A 16,158-nucleotide genomic window follows, 5' to 3' on the forward strand; every position below is an offset into this window, starting at 1 on the left:
GATCAGTATAGAAATGACAATTGTTCAGCAAGAAACATTTAAGATATAGTAAAAAGAGTTCATTATTATCCGATAGATTACGTTAGTCATCTGTATCGTCCTAAAAGTGCGATCGGGTGGCGTTAGAAAGTGTTACGATTTTTAAAAAATCCGCAACAATAAAAAACATAGATTCTGTAATATGATATGAATCGAAGTATAACTGCAAAATCTATAATATTACTAACACATACACAAATCCCATTGCTACCTACCTACCTGTAAGACATGGCATGCTGCCAACGCAAAATAAAAAAAGAATCATTGTGGAATATAACAATCCCAACAATTAATCCTTACAACAAATTTGGAGCTCTATAGTCCAAAAGATGACAAAAAAAGAGTTAAAGAGGCAGAGGGTAGAGAGAGAAAGCAGTTGGAGAGATGTGCAGGAAGAAAAAGAAGTAAAAGAAAGATTCGAGCCGTAAAGGAAGATTTGGGAGTCTCGAATCGGGTTTAACTCACGGACAGTCGAATAAGCCAGATCGATCGTAGAAAAGATTTCAAATTCGAAATTAAAGTTGTACTTTTTGAGTGAAGTGCGAGATTAAGTGAGGGAGGAAGGAGTTGCAGATTCTAGAACCACACACGCCGGGCAACATCCACCCTCATCGCAGGAAATACACGACGAAGGAGGTACCTCGGAGCAAACGCCGATGGTCAGCGAGCCCCAACGTTATCGGTCGGTCAGACGTTCCGGAGGTCGCAGTACGGTGGGGTCTGGTCGAGCCCAGCCCCCGCTCATCGTCACTTGGAGCCTGATCACGAACATCACTGTCACAAACGCTTTCACGTCACTTACACTTCACTTAATCTTTTGACGTAGGACTACGTCTTTCATTTCTATACCGGGGTGTAAAATCAAAGTTTCGAAAACGACAGCGTTACGCCGGAGACCGAGATTTTGAGCGTTAATAGCTCCTAAACAACTGAACGAAATGGTATGATAAACACTTCATTCGAAAGATAAAATGTCTACGCGTTCTATATTTGTTACTTTTTGATCCAAAAACATGTTTCAATAGTCTTAAAATTGCTTTCAAAACAGGCTATTGAAATCACCAATTGGTATATAAGCGAGCGCCGCTCGGAAATCCACTCAGTTCTAATTGAACAGCGATTGGAGCATGTTGTCGCTGTTGTCGTGAAGCTCTTCGTTTATCATGAAAGCGCGGATGAACGGTGTCACCAAGAGCCTGTTCGTGCACCCTAGGCCAGAAGGGAATCCATCAGGAGGAGAGTGATGCCACAAACGGTTCCCCGGGAAGACATCGCTACATACACATACACGCGCGGAATTCTTTCCGTTTGGATGCCATTCAGCATCGAGAAAGTTCCGGAAAGATCTAATCATTTCTGGAAAATAATCTGCCAGTTCCTCTGGGAATTCAAAAATACATTCATGTGAAAGAGTTTATTTGAATGTTTTCTATCCATGTAACACTGTGACCAAATATTTTTCAATCAAGTACTATTAACAGGTGGTTATCGAGTTAGTATTAACCACTGGTGGGCTTCCAATATCGAGGAAAATGTGGAAATATCTAATCATTGCTGGAAAATAATCTGCCAGTTCCCCTTGGAATTGAAAATTACATTCAAGCGAAAGAGTTTATTTTAATGTTTTCTATCCATAAAATATCCATATAATACATTTGGGTTTGTGATTTGTCAATCAAGTACAGTTAGCAGATTAGCTTCTGAAGATTATTATTCAGAACAAGGTTTTTCGTATCCTATATTGGATGCATAAAACCTTGTGCCTCCAACGTAACGCTCTCGTTTTCGAAGTTCCCCAAATATTCATTTATTCATTCATTCAGAATGGATTTAGATTCAACTTCAAACAAATGATCTCTAAATCAACGATAGTCCTACGTCACCCTTGCGGTTATACCATAGATATAACCCACTTCCTGTTTTTGTGTCTATCATCATTGTCACGGACAGTTGCGTGTAAAAATAAACTCCGTGAAGTGAAAAAGTTAATTCCCGTTTGTTACGGCCCAGACGGAAAACTATAAAAAAACATACTTCGATTTTAATACAAACAACTTTATTGAAACACTTCACATATTACATAAAATACTTAACACTAAACACAACACTTTCAACATTATCCGCAGCGGTAGAACCTGAGTTCGCACCTGTAAACGAAAACGGTTAACGTAGCTATACATTAAATAGTTGTTGTCACTTACCTTTTCATACAGCAACAATTACCTGCAAAGGGAACAGATATCATATTAATCACAACACACAACACACAGTTACCACTCACAATTCAGCACAACAACAAAATAAGTAAACAATCACAACACACAAACAATAACAATAACAGGAATTGTCAGAATGGGAACGGATGGAAACGAACACGCTATACAAAGCGCAATTGTATTATAGCGAATATTCCAGACGCAATCCAAACAAACGCTATTCAAATGACTATGGGCCCATCGTATAAATAGCGCACAAAATGTTCAGAGCGTAGTCAGTCGTAATAAAACCATCGATCAGTATAGATCAAACCTGCTTTGTCTATATTCGATCTCATCTATAATCAACTCTTCGGGACTCTGTTCAGGTACCTCTCTGGTCGGAGACACCGTTTATAAGAGACATGTCAGTTGCATAATTTCGGGCGTTTTAACGTTATGTCGTCGGTTGCATATTTTCGGACGTTTGAACGTTATGTAGGTAAAATAAATAAGTGTATGAGATAATATTCCATTTAATTGATCGTATGTTTTAGAATAACAAGTTTGCGATTATACCTCGATGATTTCAATGCCAACTATTCGGACTCATTCCATGAATCATTTGCTTGATGCGATAGTTTGCTGAATCAAACGCTGGTTCAAAGATGAGAAGGAATACTAGGTTCTTCTTGAATAATGTAGTTGCTGAATATATGGGAATGTAATTTTCTCATTCTTTAAATTACTCTAGAGATAAAGCATGACTATCATGAGTTTAAAAATCGATATCTCGCATACTCTTGTACCCGTTTGAATAGCGAGAAGTATTTAGTATAGGTCAACGTTAAAATCATTTTTTAAGAACCGTTTCTACAATTTTGATGAATAATAATAACTTCTATATCTCAGAATAAACCCGAATTTATCCATCTCATGATCAGTATAATCTCAGCTACTCCCATATGGGATTCTGAAATTTAATCCTCTTATCCTCCCCATTCTCGTGTAATTTGATATACGGGACATGAGGTTTGATATAATTATTTAAACAGAAACTGGTCAGTAGCGTCGGTCAGAAGCATAATTTTTATATGAAACATCTGATGAGTTTAAAGGAATTTGCCAAAAGCAGAAAATGATTCAGATTTTCTTTAGACGGATATCAAAATCATGGAAAAGGAATTAGAGAATAATTTAAAAATTATTGATTTAAAAGCTTTGCAATGATAGATTCATTTTTTCCTTATTTGAAACTTCAATATTCTTTCATTCTAAGTATGTCTTCAAAACGATATCGTTGAAAATATCTATTACATAAAAACAAAAGATCAATGGCCTTATTCGATGTAACTATCGTTCTGATTCGGGTCCTGTCCACCAATTGCGAGTGTTTGAATTACAAAAACCAGCTCTGCAATGTTGGAAAAACATTACAGTTATTATTTTATATTCAAAATATCAACAAATCAATATTATACATAATCAATCATAATGATCGTTTTGGTCCAGTGGCCTCCATTGCCATTTTATGGGGTTGCAACTCTCTGTTAGTCTAATCCATAAAATAGAAACAAAAAAATTATATTCAAATAAGACAATCGAAATTAGACCTTTCGCCATGTTTCAATCGGTCTACGGGAACTACATTTTTAGTTCTCAATTACATCCCATAGTGCATTTATCGAATCCTAATAAAGGGTGTGTCACATCAAATTGCATCACGGAAAAAACGCTCCAAAATATATATTTTTATTAAGGCTCATATGGCGTCAGCCTAACGGGGCCGGGAGTTCAATATTTCGACAATGTTTCCTTACAACTATGTTAGTTCATTCGCTATCCAACTCTTGACGAGTAAAGTTCAGTTTCGTTATTGTGCGTTGCCACTTTTACTATTGTGCGATTGGTATAGTGTACGAGTGAAGGTCATTGCTGTCCGCTTTCGAATTGACCTTTTGTGAAGTGGAACAAAGGAAGCAGCGCTCTTGCAGCTTGCAGCCCCTGGCGGCTGTTGAACATTGGCATAACGGGATCGCCATCGTGTGGCTGTCGTTAACGGGAATTATCATCACGTGACCGTGTGAGCTATTCTTGCGCTATTGTGTTGATCCATAGCGCGTAGCCCCTGTCTCTCCCTGGTTAGGGCAGTAGAGCGCAGTATCGGAACAACTTTTATATTAAGGTACACATATTTAATATTAATATTATTGTTCAACTCATATGTTCATTACTTAATATTATCATCATAATTTTTTGTTTGTTTGTTTTGTTATTTTTTTTTTTTTGAGATTATTGTTAAAATCAATAATAGATTAGAAATAAGACAAAAAATTTTGTAAAATGGAGAATAGTGGAGGATCTCCAGAGATGGAGATCTCCGATAATGAATCCCATTCAAGATCTGGGAAAAAACATAAACGAGTCCCTCAAAAAGAAGATAATTCTTCTGGGGACGAATCTGCTCATCCTTCCAAGCCCCCCTCTAAGAAAATAGCAAGCCTCCCTTCTGAACCCACTTTTACTTCCACTCCCCCTCTCCCATCATCGATTTTGCTCCCCCCTTCTGATGTTTCCGATCCAACCCAATCCTCGTCCTCGTCCTCGTCCTCGTCTTCTCCCTCTGTTGTCTCCGCTCCACGTGTTTATCCAGAAGATGCACCTGGAACTGGCCCTTGAGTTGTTTTCCTCCGGCCAAAACCAAAAGGAAAAAGCCTTAACGTGATTCAGATCATGAAAGATCTGGCCAGATACACTTCTGTATCTGAAATTCGCAGGGTTAGACCGAACAAATTGCGGGTTGTCGTGAATGAACGGAAACACGCAAACGAGATTGTTGCTGACCAACACTTCACTCTCGAATATAGAACATTTATACCCTCCCATAACGTAGAAATTGAGGGGGTGATAACTGAAACGGGTCTGACGAGCGAACAAATAAAAAAAGAAGGAAAAGGCAAGTTCAAGAAGCTTCCCTCAATGGAAGTAAAGATCTTGGACTGTCGCCAACTCGGGAAACTCTCCCATGATGGGGACCAAACTAAATTTACGCCGTCAGACTCGTTTCGAGTCACCTTTGCTGGTGCCGCCCTCCCTGACTACGTTATGGTGGACAAATTGAGACTACCTGTGCGACTCTTCGTGCCAAAGCCCATGACTTGCAACAAATGCAAGTCAGTTGGTCACACTTCAGATTATTGTGCCAACAAGGAGCGCTGTGCCACTTGCGGAGAGCAACATGAGGGGAAATCCTGCAGTGCGACTGAGCATAAGTGTCCATATTGCGGAGGATCCCCACACGCGCTCTCAGCTTGTGAAACTTACAAGAGTCGCTGGGAGAAACAGAAGCGCTCTTTAAAGGAACGCTCGAAGCGCACTTTTGCGGATATTTTAAAGGGCGCTTCTCCACTGGCCCAACAACAACAACAACCAATCTCAACACATCTTTTCCACGTTGCCAGTTGATGAAATGGAAGCGGACACAGCTAGCGGGGGCAAACCGTTTATTTTCAAAGGGAATCCCCGGCGCAAAAATGTGACCACTCCCAAAGTTCAAGAACAAGTCCCTCCGGTGATGCCCCCTGTTAGCTTGCCCAAAAAATCGATTGCAGCGGATAAGCAAAATCAGGTCCCTCCTGGCCTCCGTGGTAATAGTTCACCTTCGAACAACCCAGCACTCGAGGGGACATCAAAAACCCCAACTGTCCCTGTTTTTCCGTCCAGTTCAACTTCCCAATCGGGATTTATAAAGTTGTCTGACCTTGTGGATCAAATCTTCACGTGTTTTAATGTTTCCGACTCCATCAGAACCATTGTCACCGCAATGCTTCCAGTACTAAAGACAATTTTGCAGCAATTGATGCAAACATGGCCCCTCCTTGCAATGATTATCTCTCTTGATGTCTAATTTAAATAGAGAGGTCGGAGATATCACTGTTTTACAGTGGAATTGTCGTAGTCTTATCCCTAAATTGGATACATTCAAATTTTTAATTCATAACTTCAATTGTGATGTTTTTGCTCTGTCCGAAACTTGGCTTTCTTTGCGAGATGATATCTCTTTCCACGATTTTAATATTATACGCTTGGACCGTGATGATAGATACGGAGGGGTGCTTTTGGGGATCAATAAGTGCCACTCATTTTTTCGAATTGACCTTCCACCTATTGGAGGGATCGAAGCTGTTGCTTGTCATGCAAACATCAGAGGCAAAGACATCTGTATTGTCAGCTTGTATTGGCCTCCGAGAGCTGCGGTTAGCCGCAAACAACTTTATGACATGTGCTCACTCCTTCCTGAGCCACGATTGATCTTGGGAGACTTCAACTCTCATGGAACTGCCTGGGGGGAACAGTACGACGACAATCGTTCATTGTTGATATATGACCTTTGTAACAACTTCAATATGACCGTTTTGAACACTGGGGAAACAACACGTGTGCCTAAACCTCCTGCTAACCCAAGTGCTCTTGACCTCTCGCTTTGCTCGAATTCACTATCGTTAGATTGCAAGTGGAATGTAATCCAGGACCCCAACGGTAGTGATCACTTGCCAATCAAAATTTCCATCACGATTGGGTCGAATTCTTCTGAATCTATAAACATGGCATATGACCTCACAAGACACATTGACTGGAAAAAATATGCGGACGCGGTTGCTCTAGCCATCAATTCCAGAGATGGTTTACCTCCATTGGAGGAGTATAACTTCCTTTCTCGTTTGATCTATGACAGCGCGGTTCGCGCTCAAACGAAACCCATCCCAGGTTCCATTATTCGTCGAAGGCCTCCCAATCTATGGTGGGATAGCATATGTTCCAAGCTTTATGTAGAAAAATCGAATGCATTTAAAGCTTTTCGGAAACGTGGAACCCCTGAAAATTTTCAGACGTATTTGGACCTTGAAAATCAATTTAAAAACTTGATCAAAGGGAAAAAACGTGCTTATTGGCGAAATTTCGTGGGTGGTTTGTCACGAGAAACGTCAATGAAAAAATTATGGAAAGTGGCTCGAAACATGAGAAATCGCTCTTCAACGAATGAAAGCGAAGAATATTCACATCGATGGATTTTGAATTTTGCACGGAAGGTTTGTCCTGATTCCGCTCCTGTGCAAAAAATTGTTCGAGATATACCACAAGATAGGTGCGATCTTGATTCCGAGTTTTCGATGGTAGAATTCTCTCTTGCTCTCCTTTCATGTAACAATTCTGCTCCGGGATCGGATAGGATTAAGTTCAACTTGCTGAAAAACCTCCCTGATGTGGCGAAACATCGCTTGTTGAACTTATTCAATCGGTTTCTGGAGCATAATATTGTTCCAAATGATTGGAGACAAGTACGAGTTATAGCTATTCAAAAACCCGGAAAACAAGCGTCCGACTTCAATTCGTACCGCCCAATAGCAATGCTGTCTTGTATACGGAAATTGTTGGAGAAAATGATCTTGTTTCGCCTTGATCGATGGGTTGAAACGAATGGCCTACTCTCAGATACACAATATGGGTTCCGCAGGGGCAAGGGGACGAATTATTGTCTTGCGTTGCTTTCTTCAGAAATTCAAATGGCTTACGCCGAAAAAAAACAAATGGCTTCAGTATTCTTGGACATAAAGGGGGCCTTTGATTCTGTTTCAATAGAGGTTTTGTCAGACAAATTACACTCTCGGGGTTTGCCGCCTCTATTGAATAATATGTTATATAACTTGCTTTGTGAGAAACATTTGAACTTTTCTCACGGAGATTCGGCAGTAAGTCGGGTCTCTTACATGGGCCTCCCCCAGGGCTCATGTTTAAGCCCCCTTTTGTACAACTTCTATGTAAGCGACATCGACAATTGCCTTACACAAAATTGCAGCCTAAGACAACTTGCAGATGATGGAGTGGTGTCTGTCGTAGGATCAAACGAATCCGACCTGCAAGGACCCTTACAAGATACTTTGAACAATTTTTCAACCTGGGCCATTGGGCTAGGGATCGAATTCTCCACGGAGAAAACAGAGATGGTGGTTTTTTCTAGGAAGCAAAGACCAGCAAAACCAAAGCTTCAACTTTTGGGTAAACCGATCACTCATGCTATGTCATTCAAGTATCTTGGGGTCTGGTTCGACTCCAAATGTACTTGGGGGGGCCCATATTAGGTATCTGAGTAAAAAATGTCAACAAAGAATAAACTTTCTCCGTACAATTACCGGCACCTGGTGGGGAGCCCATCCCGAAGATCTTATTATGTTGTATCGAGCAACTATTCTCTCAGTGATGGAGTATGGCAGTTTCTGTTTTCAATCAGCTGCCAAAACACACCTCATTAAACTCGAGCGAATTCAGTATCTTTGTCTCCGTATTGCGTTGGGATGTATGCCCTCAACGCATACCATGAGTCTCGAGGTTTTGGCAGGCCTACTCCCACTAAAAGATCGCTTCAATTTATTATATCTTGGGTTCCTCATCCGGTGTAAGGTTATGAATCCATTGGTGATCGGAAATTTTGAGCAATTGATCGAGCTAAATTTTCATTCTGGATTCATGAATTCATATCATGAATTCACCTCTATGCAGGTTGTTCCTTCTTCGTATATTCCCAACCGTGTTTGTTTTCCTGACTACATCAATTCCTCTGTACATTTCGATCTGTTCATGAAGGAGAAAATCCATGAAAATCCAGATTATCTTAGATTGGGGTTCGTTCCTACAATCTTCAATGCAAAGTATGGGCGTATCAATTGTGATAATATATACTTTACTGATGGGTCCTCTATGAATGAGTCCACAGGATTTGGAGTGTTCAACGTATTTTTTAGCACCTCACACAGTCTTCAGAATCCTTGCTCGGTATATATTGCTGAATTGGCAGCGATATACTGGGCGCTGGACAGCGTCGCCTCACGACCTGTTGAACACTATTACATTGTAACGGATAGTCTTAGCTCTGTCGAAGCTATCCGTTCAGTGAGGCCGGAAAAGCACTCGCCGTACTTCCTTGAGAGAATACGAGAAATTTTGAGTGCTTTATCCAGACGCTGTTATGTCATTACCTTTGTCTGGGTCCCTTCACATTGCTCAATTCCGGGTAATGAGAGGGCTGACTCATTGGCAAAGGTAGGTGCAATTGAAGGCGATATTTATCAGCGTCAAATCGCCTTCAATGAATTTTATTCTTTAGTTCGCAAAAATACCATCGCAAACTGGCAACGTAAGTGGAACGAAGATGAATTGGGCCGGTGGTTTCACTCGATTATCCCTAAGGTTAGCCTCAAACCGTGGTTCAAAAGTCTAGACTTGAGTCGGGACTTTATCCACACCTTCTCCCGACTCATGTCCAATCACTGTTCGTTAGATGCACTACTCTTTCGTTTCAATCTTGCCAGCAGCAATCTCTGCGTTTGTGGCCAAGGTTATCACGACATCGAGCACATTGTTTGGTCGTGCGAGGTGTATCTGGTCGCCAGATCGAATTTAGAAAACTCCCTTCGGGCCCGAGGAAGACAGCCCAATGTGCCGGTGAGAGATGTGTTGGCTCGGTTAGACCTTGATTACATGTCCCATATAATATGTTTTCCTTAAAGCTATAGATCTTCGTGTGTGATTGTCCCTACATCCTTATACCCTCCTTTCCTTCCTTTGCGGGTAATTCGTCCCCTTGCTATAAATAGTAGAATAAGTTGAAATGTAAATAAACTATAGATATACGAATAGATTTATGAATTGAGTGCTCATCAACATTGTTACAATTTCCTTATATCCCATCCTTCTCCTAAAAATATGTCACCCTTCTAAACTCGAGTACACCGCGAGTAATCGGTTTTCCACCTTACTAACCATAGATGTAAGAAAATTGTTTCTATATATATATATATAGCTTTAAAAATATATTTAAGAATTCGGCTCCTTTAAACTTAAGTAACTGAGCCTGTAAAAATAAACGAATTAAAAAAAAAAAAACTATGTTAGTAATATGTAACCGATTACTCGCGGTTGGCTCGAGGTTAGTATTACAAGTGTTCTCATAATTGGTATGTTGCAGTCTTCGATGCTCTGTACGTGTGCCCGACATGGGATACCTCCTATTGGGATGCAGCTGACCATTAATCAGCAACGCCCCCCTAGTCTGTACCCCATACCTAGCGTGGTGCGTCTTTCTCGACTCGAGGAATCCAGGATAGAATGGTCACTAGCCGGCGCAATCATCAGCTCGTGTAGAGTTGTCATAAGCGGTACAACCTTTGGCTCTTGTTGAATGATCAGTGGACTGCACAACCTTTGGCCCGTGTATCTGCAAAGAGTGTGTGTATGTATTGCCGCGACTAAGTAAAAGTTTATCGTATGGATAGGAGGGATATGAAACGGGGACACAACGAAGGAAACATCATTAAACGTTGACATCGGCGTTTCTGAGGAACAGGTATAGATGAAGTAGAAGATCAGGATCACAGCTACCTAAGATATCCCGGACGGGGATATCCGATTGTCTGCCTTTTGCTCTCAGTGCTCTAGAGAGCTGAGAGCGAGCAGCATGGAACCGGATACACGACCAGACAATATGCTCGATGTCGTGGTAGCCATCGCCACAATCACAAAGATTGTTTGCTGCGAGCCCAATGCGATAGAGATGCGCGTTTAGGTTGTAGTGATTGGACATAGGCCGAGATATCACGAGAATCTCGGCTTATGTCCAATCACTACAACCTAAACGCGCATCTCTATCGCATTGGGCTCGCAGCAAACAATCTTTGTGATGAACGACGGATGAACTCTTCCGGATTCTACAAACACGGTGGCAGCCGTAATAACGTTGTATACAATTCACTTCATTTTCGCCGTGAAGTGACGTTCGTGATCAGGCCCTTGGATTCCGTGTGAGAGCACCGAGAGTAGAAAACAAAACCACAACGAAAACCTCTCTCTCTATCAACGAAATACTAATCTGGATTCAACCTGTTCCTGCTCGGCCGCAACGATCTTCTAACCTACTAACCAGAAAAGAGAAAAAACTATAATAAATTAAAAAAAATACTTACCATTTCGTTCTAACTATAATCATACTCTCAATCGAATTCATCACCATCAGCTTCCGTAGTATTCGTGAGTTCACCTCGTTCAAAGGTAAGAGCCGACCCTGAGGTAATTAAACCAATCAGTATCACTGAGCTATCAACAACTTACAAAAGATAACATTTCGCACCAAAAGCTCTCCTACAATGTTGTGATTGTCCGTATTCAGAACGTTTTGACATTCGAGCGCGGTTAGCCATTTATGTTTTCTTGTCAATATTATCTCTGTTTGTAAAGGTGCTGCCCCACGGCGCATGCAATTTATGATATAGTTCTCTATAACATAGACGTGATAGTCATAGTTCTATGAGATTTCGGAAACAATTTTTGGAAAGTTTGAGCTATGACATAATAGAAGCTATGTAGTAGAAAACTATCGTTTAGTACTATGACCAAGAGTTTTTTGGTGTACACACGAGTAATTTTTGTTTTTTTTTATTATAAATTTTTTTTATTTTTGTGAGTGTCATAACAGAAATACTTTTATCAGAACATAAACATGGACATAAATCTTAAACAAAAGAAGAAAAAAAAACGCGGCAGTTCTGACGTACAAACTTCTCAAAAGATAAACTCAGAAAACCCGCAGATTCTTATTTGATTTGGACCCGCATGGTGTGATGACTCTCGGAATAGGAGATTGAACTTCTGCACCTGTAGTTGGAGTGGGATGCTGATTCCTCTTTGATTCCGACGAGTCTTGCACGTCCTCCTCATTCTGATAATCATTGTTTTTGGGTGTATCAGGGCTTTTTAGGTTCCTTTTTTAATTTGGGAGTATCATTGATTCAGGAGAGTTTTGAAGACTTTTGGAAAGTCTGGATAAGTAATAAAGTGCTGTTGGTAACATCAATGATTGCTCCTTCAGCACTAAAACAGTTTAAACAAAAATACAAAAATCACTGTGAAACTGATATTCCGAGAAGAACTGGAAAGGGATTTGAATATTTTTTTGATATTATATGGGTTGCTATCGATTCTGTCCTAGTGATGGTTTAAAGATAAAAAAGAGAGCAATAAATCTTGCTACGACATCATATTGGTCGACTGATGCTGTACAAATAAAAGAGTTAACATTTAAAAAAATCAAATTGATAACTCATTCTTCCAACAGGCTGAGCACTCAATTGGATATCTGTTGAACACAAAATAACTTCTTCTTCTTGGTGTTGTCATATGTTACGTAATTGAAAATCGAAATTTCTCAACACGTTCTATGTTTGAATCCGAAATAAAGTTGTCTACCCTACTCGCCAGTGAATCAAATTCTCCCGATCCCGATTTACTTCGGACGGGAAACTGTAATGCAGAATGACGAATTTACGTTGGATTTACAACCAGATGGCGCAGCGAGTAAAATGAGGATGTTTTGTTTTTTTAATATGAAATTTGTTTAAATTTGTTAGAAAAATCAGAATTTTCCTTCAAATTTCCCGAATTCAAGTATTTTTTGCACGCTGAAAAGGTTAGAAAATCATCATTTTACAATGTGCTATGTATATTACGAGGAATGGCTTGTTATAAGTATTGTAACTTTATTTTTTTTCAACTAAGTAAACGATGAATAATGTGTTTTGCGCTAAAAATACTGCAAATCCTTCTCGTGTCGGCCCCTACATAATCAATGATATCAGCCAATTTGATATGATATCGAATTCATCGCAATTATCCATAGTATCAATAATCGGTATGCATTATCAAACTTAAAATTTTCGAAGATTATCTATGACTTTGGTCAAATCGCGTGTTGAAACCATCGTAAATATACAAAACTCCAACTTTCTTACCATATACTGACGACATTCAATGGCTGAAATGAATCTAGATTGAAATAAAATGAATAATCACCACCGAATCTTGCTTTTCAGTGCGTAAAATAAACAAACACCCTCACTTTTGTGGTTCTGAGTTCTAATGTAGATGCCGCATAAGCTGATTCAGCTTTGCGTAAATTCGTCAATTGGCGATCTAACGCAAAACGTAAACGATCGGTGAGACATCTGGATTTTGTTTTTGAACTAAGAAAATGATGCTAATGTAACCTAAAACTCAAAAACAAATCACGTATATTTTACTTCCGGGCTTTCCATGGTAGTTCTCACATGCAGGAATCGTGCATTTTTCTACTTGTGTTTGATTGTGCTCTCGAATTTCCTTCTTTTATTCAACCATTGTCAACATTTTTATAGTTTTCACTACAAGAGGTAAATAAATAACATGTTATATATAAAATTGCGCAGAATTAAATTTCTTACAAACTCATCGCAATCAAATAATATTTTATGATTATAACATTGTAATTTATGGAAAGAACTACAGACCTTCCATAAGCTCACATGGCAAAATTTAAAACCATCATCACTTTCACCGCAGCGCCGCCTAGGTGTAGATTTGTACGTTAGATCGCCAATTGAATGTATACAACTCGCTGCCACCAGCACCGCTCTTTCCACCTTTGCGCACTTTAGTACACTCTCCTAAACTCAGATAAGGTCATTGAACATTAAAAAACGTAATCAATTTCATATTTTTTAATAACGATTTTACCCGAAAACTGCGGCTTTAAACCGTTTATGGTTCTTCTGGCCGTCTCTTCGTAAGTCCCCAGCTCGGTAGCTATGACATCTCGGGCTTTTTTGTGTCCCTTTGCGCAAACGGTCGGGGTTTGTAGGATCTCAAAGAACCAATTGGAACTTTTACTCCCGGTCCATTACAAAAATGCGCAAAATTAATAATATGATGCCAGAACAAACAAACAGCAGTGCCGCCGAAGCGCGAAAGATTGAACTGTAAGATACCTATGACATAGAAACTATGAACTGTTCCGTCATGACGGAATAGTTGATATTTAGCAGCTATGACATGAAAACTAGTACTAGAGTGTACACACGATAAAGTCATTTTCTCTATGTTATAGCTAAAAACTATTACTTGCAACTCATAACTATTAACTATCAGCTCATAGTTTTGGTGTTTCTACGATGCTATACCTTAGTTTTCTATCACATAGCTCACTATATACTAGAAATAGCGTCGGTGGGACAGCACCTTAACATTGCCTGCGGTGGGTCGTAATATGTATATCACGAGGTGATGTAGATTAGATATCTGATCTGATGACCGGGAGTGCCCTTGTGGAGCATGTGTGGCCCCAACATCTTTTCTGTTGATCAATTCTAACCGTTTCTGGTCAATTGCTAGCTTCAAACGATCTAGTTGTTAACGGTCCAGTATTCACAATGTTCGAGGAAGCGTATCCAGAGTTCGTCTGGATGCTTGATTGAAGTGCAATGAACACGGACGATTGTGCGCAACAACATCGTCCCCCAAACGGAAATCGATGAGATCTATCATCAGTTACAGAGGGAAATATGCTCCAGGTACAACAGAACAAGCGATGTGTTGAGACAAAGTTCAGTGCGGCTATGCAATTCATTCGCGAGTGGGGATTGCGAATCATTAGCCCTAGTGAGGGCCAAAATACAAGAACCCCCTGAGTCAAAAGTTCCACAGCCAAATCATCAGCTGCTAGGCGAACTGGTCTTTCATCACTCTTTGTCGATGTTTGAATTTATCTCGCTAAGTTGTTGTTATCGTGAGGCCTACAGAACTTCGCAAGTTAGGAGTGAGAGTTCAGAACTTCTGACTCAAGAAGTTGACCGTAGTACACCCAAAGATAGTGTATTGCTTCGAAAATGTGCTACATGACCTACACAACCTTTCTGGATTCGTCACCCGTGGCGTCTCCTTCAAAGTACAGACCAATAACGTGCCTCTCGAATCTGTACAAACAGCTACGCAACATCATAATTGCAAACTATAGGAAGGCTTATGACTCCATATCTCACTCGCCTCTCGTGATCCCGCAGTCGTGAGGCTCCGGCAGCGTGCGATAAGGCAGTAGAACGCGTTTCTGCACCTCAGTGATGGGGAAAACATGCTGCAGGCTAGAATACTGCAGATAAAGAGGGTGACATTCCAAGGCAACTCTTTCAGGCCGCTTTGGTTTTTGTCACTCAAGGACCCTCAATAAAAAACGGACATGACTATAAGACACATTCCTATGTATGACGAAGGGGCCTACGAAGAAGTGACCCATACCTTCTACCTGGACAATCTCATGCAGAACGAGATATGGATAACAGTTGAGATTTGTCAATTGTTCGATAATTAGTTTCATGATATATATTACTTTATTCAATGTAAAAAAATTGTTAGTGAGTGCCTAAATCGATTAACTTCCTTTCATTTAGAATCGTCGACGCCTGAAATATAAGTGGCACTTCTCCGATAGCTCCAATGATTCATGGTTTCTTTCTGTATATTTGCCAATCGATTGACACATTGACCAACTAGTAATAAATATATTTCAATTTGACTGGGTTGGTTGAAAAGCTCATGCCAGTTTTTAGGAACCAAGAATCAAAAGTATTGGGTTGGGGAAAAATAAATGTCGTATATTGTCAATATATGGCAACACTTAAACATATCTTGTGTTGTACTTATCGCATCGGGTCATATTATACGGCTATTTAAAGACGACAATCTGTGCCACAAATGTCGTTTTGACAGTGTTGTGATTGTCCTTTTCAGTCTCAAGTTATAGCGCGTCAAAGATGGAGTCCACCAAGCAAGAAATTCGCCATATTTTACGTTTTTACTACCTGCGAAGTAAAACTGCAAAGAAGGCGGCCGAAAAAATTCGTGTAGTTTATGCACCCGAAAACCGTTTGGAACCAATTGCAGAAGATTGGATTCCAAAAAAAGCTGGATGTATGGGTGCCACACGAGTTGACGCAAAAACATCTTTTAGACCGAATCAACGTCTGTGATTCACTGCTGAAACGGGACGAACTCGACCCATTTTTGAAGA

The sequence above is a fragment of the Toxorhynchites rutilus genome, chromosome 3 (genome assembly GCF_029784135.1).
Source record: "Toxorhynchites rutilus septentrionalis strain SRP chromosome 3, ASM2978413v1, whole genome shotgun sequence".
In the NCBI taxonomy this organism is placed as follows: Eukaryota; Metazoa; Arthropoda; class Insecta; order Diptera; family Culicidae; genus Toxorhynchites; species Toxorhynchites rutilus.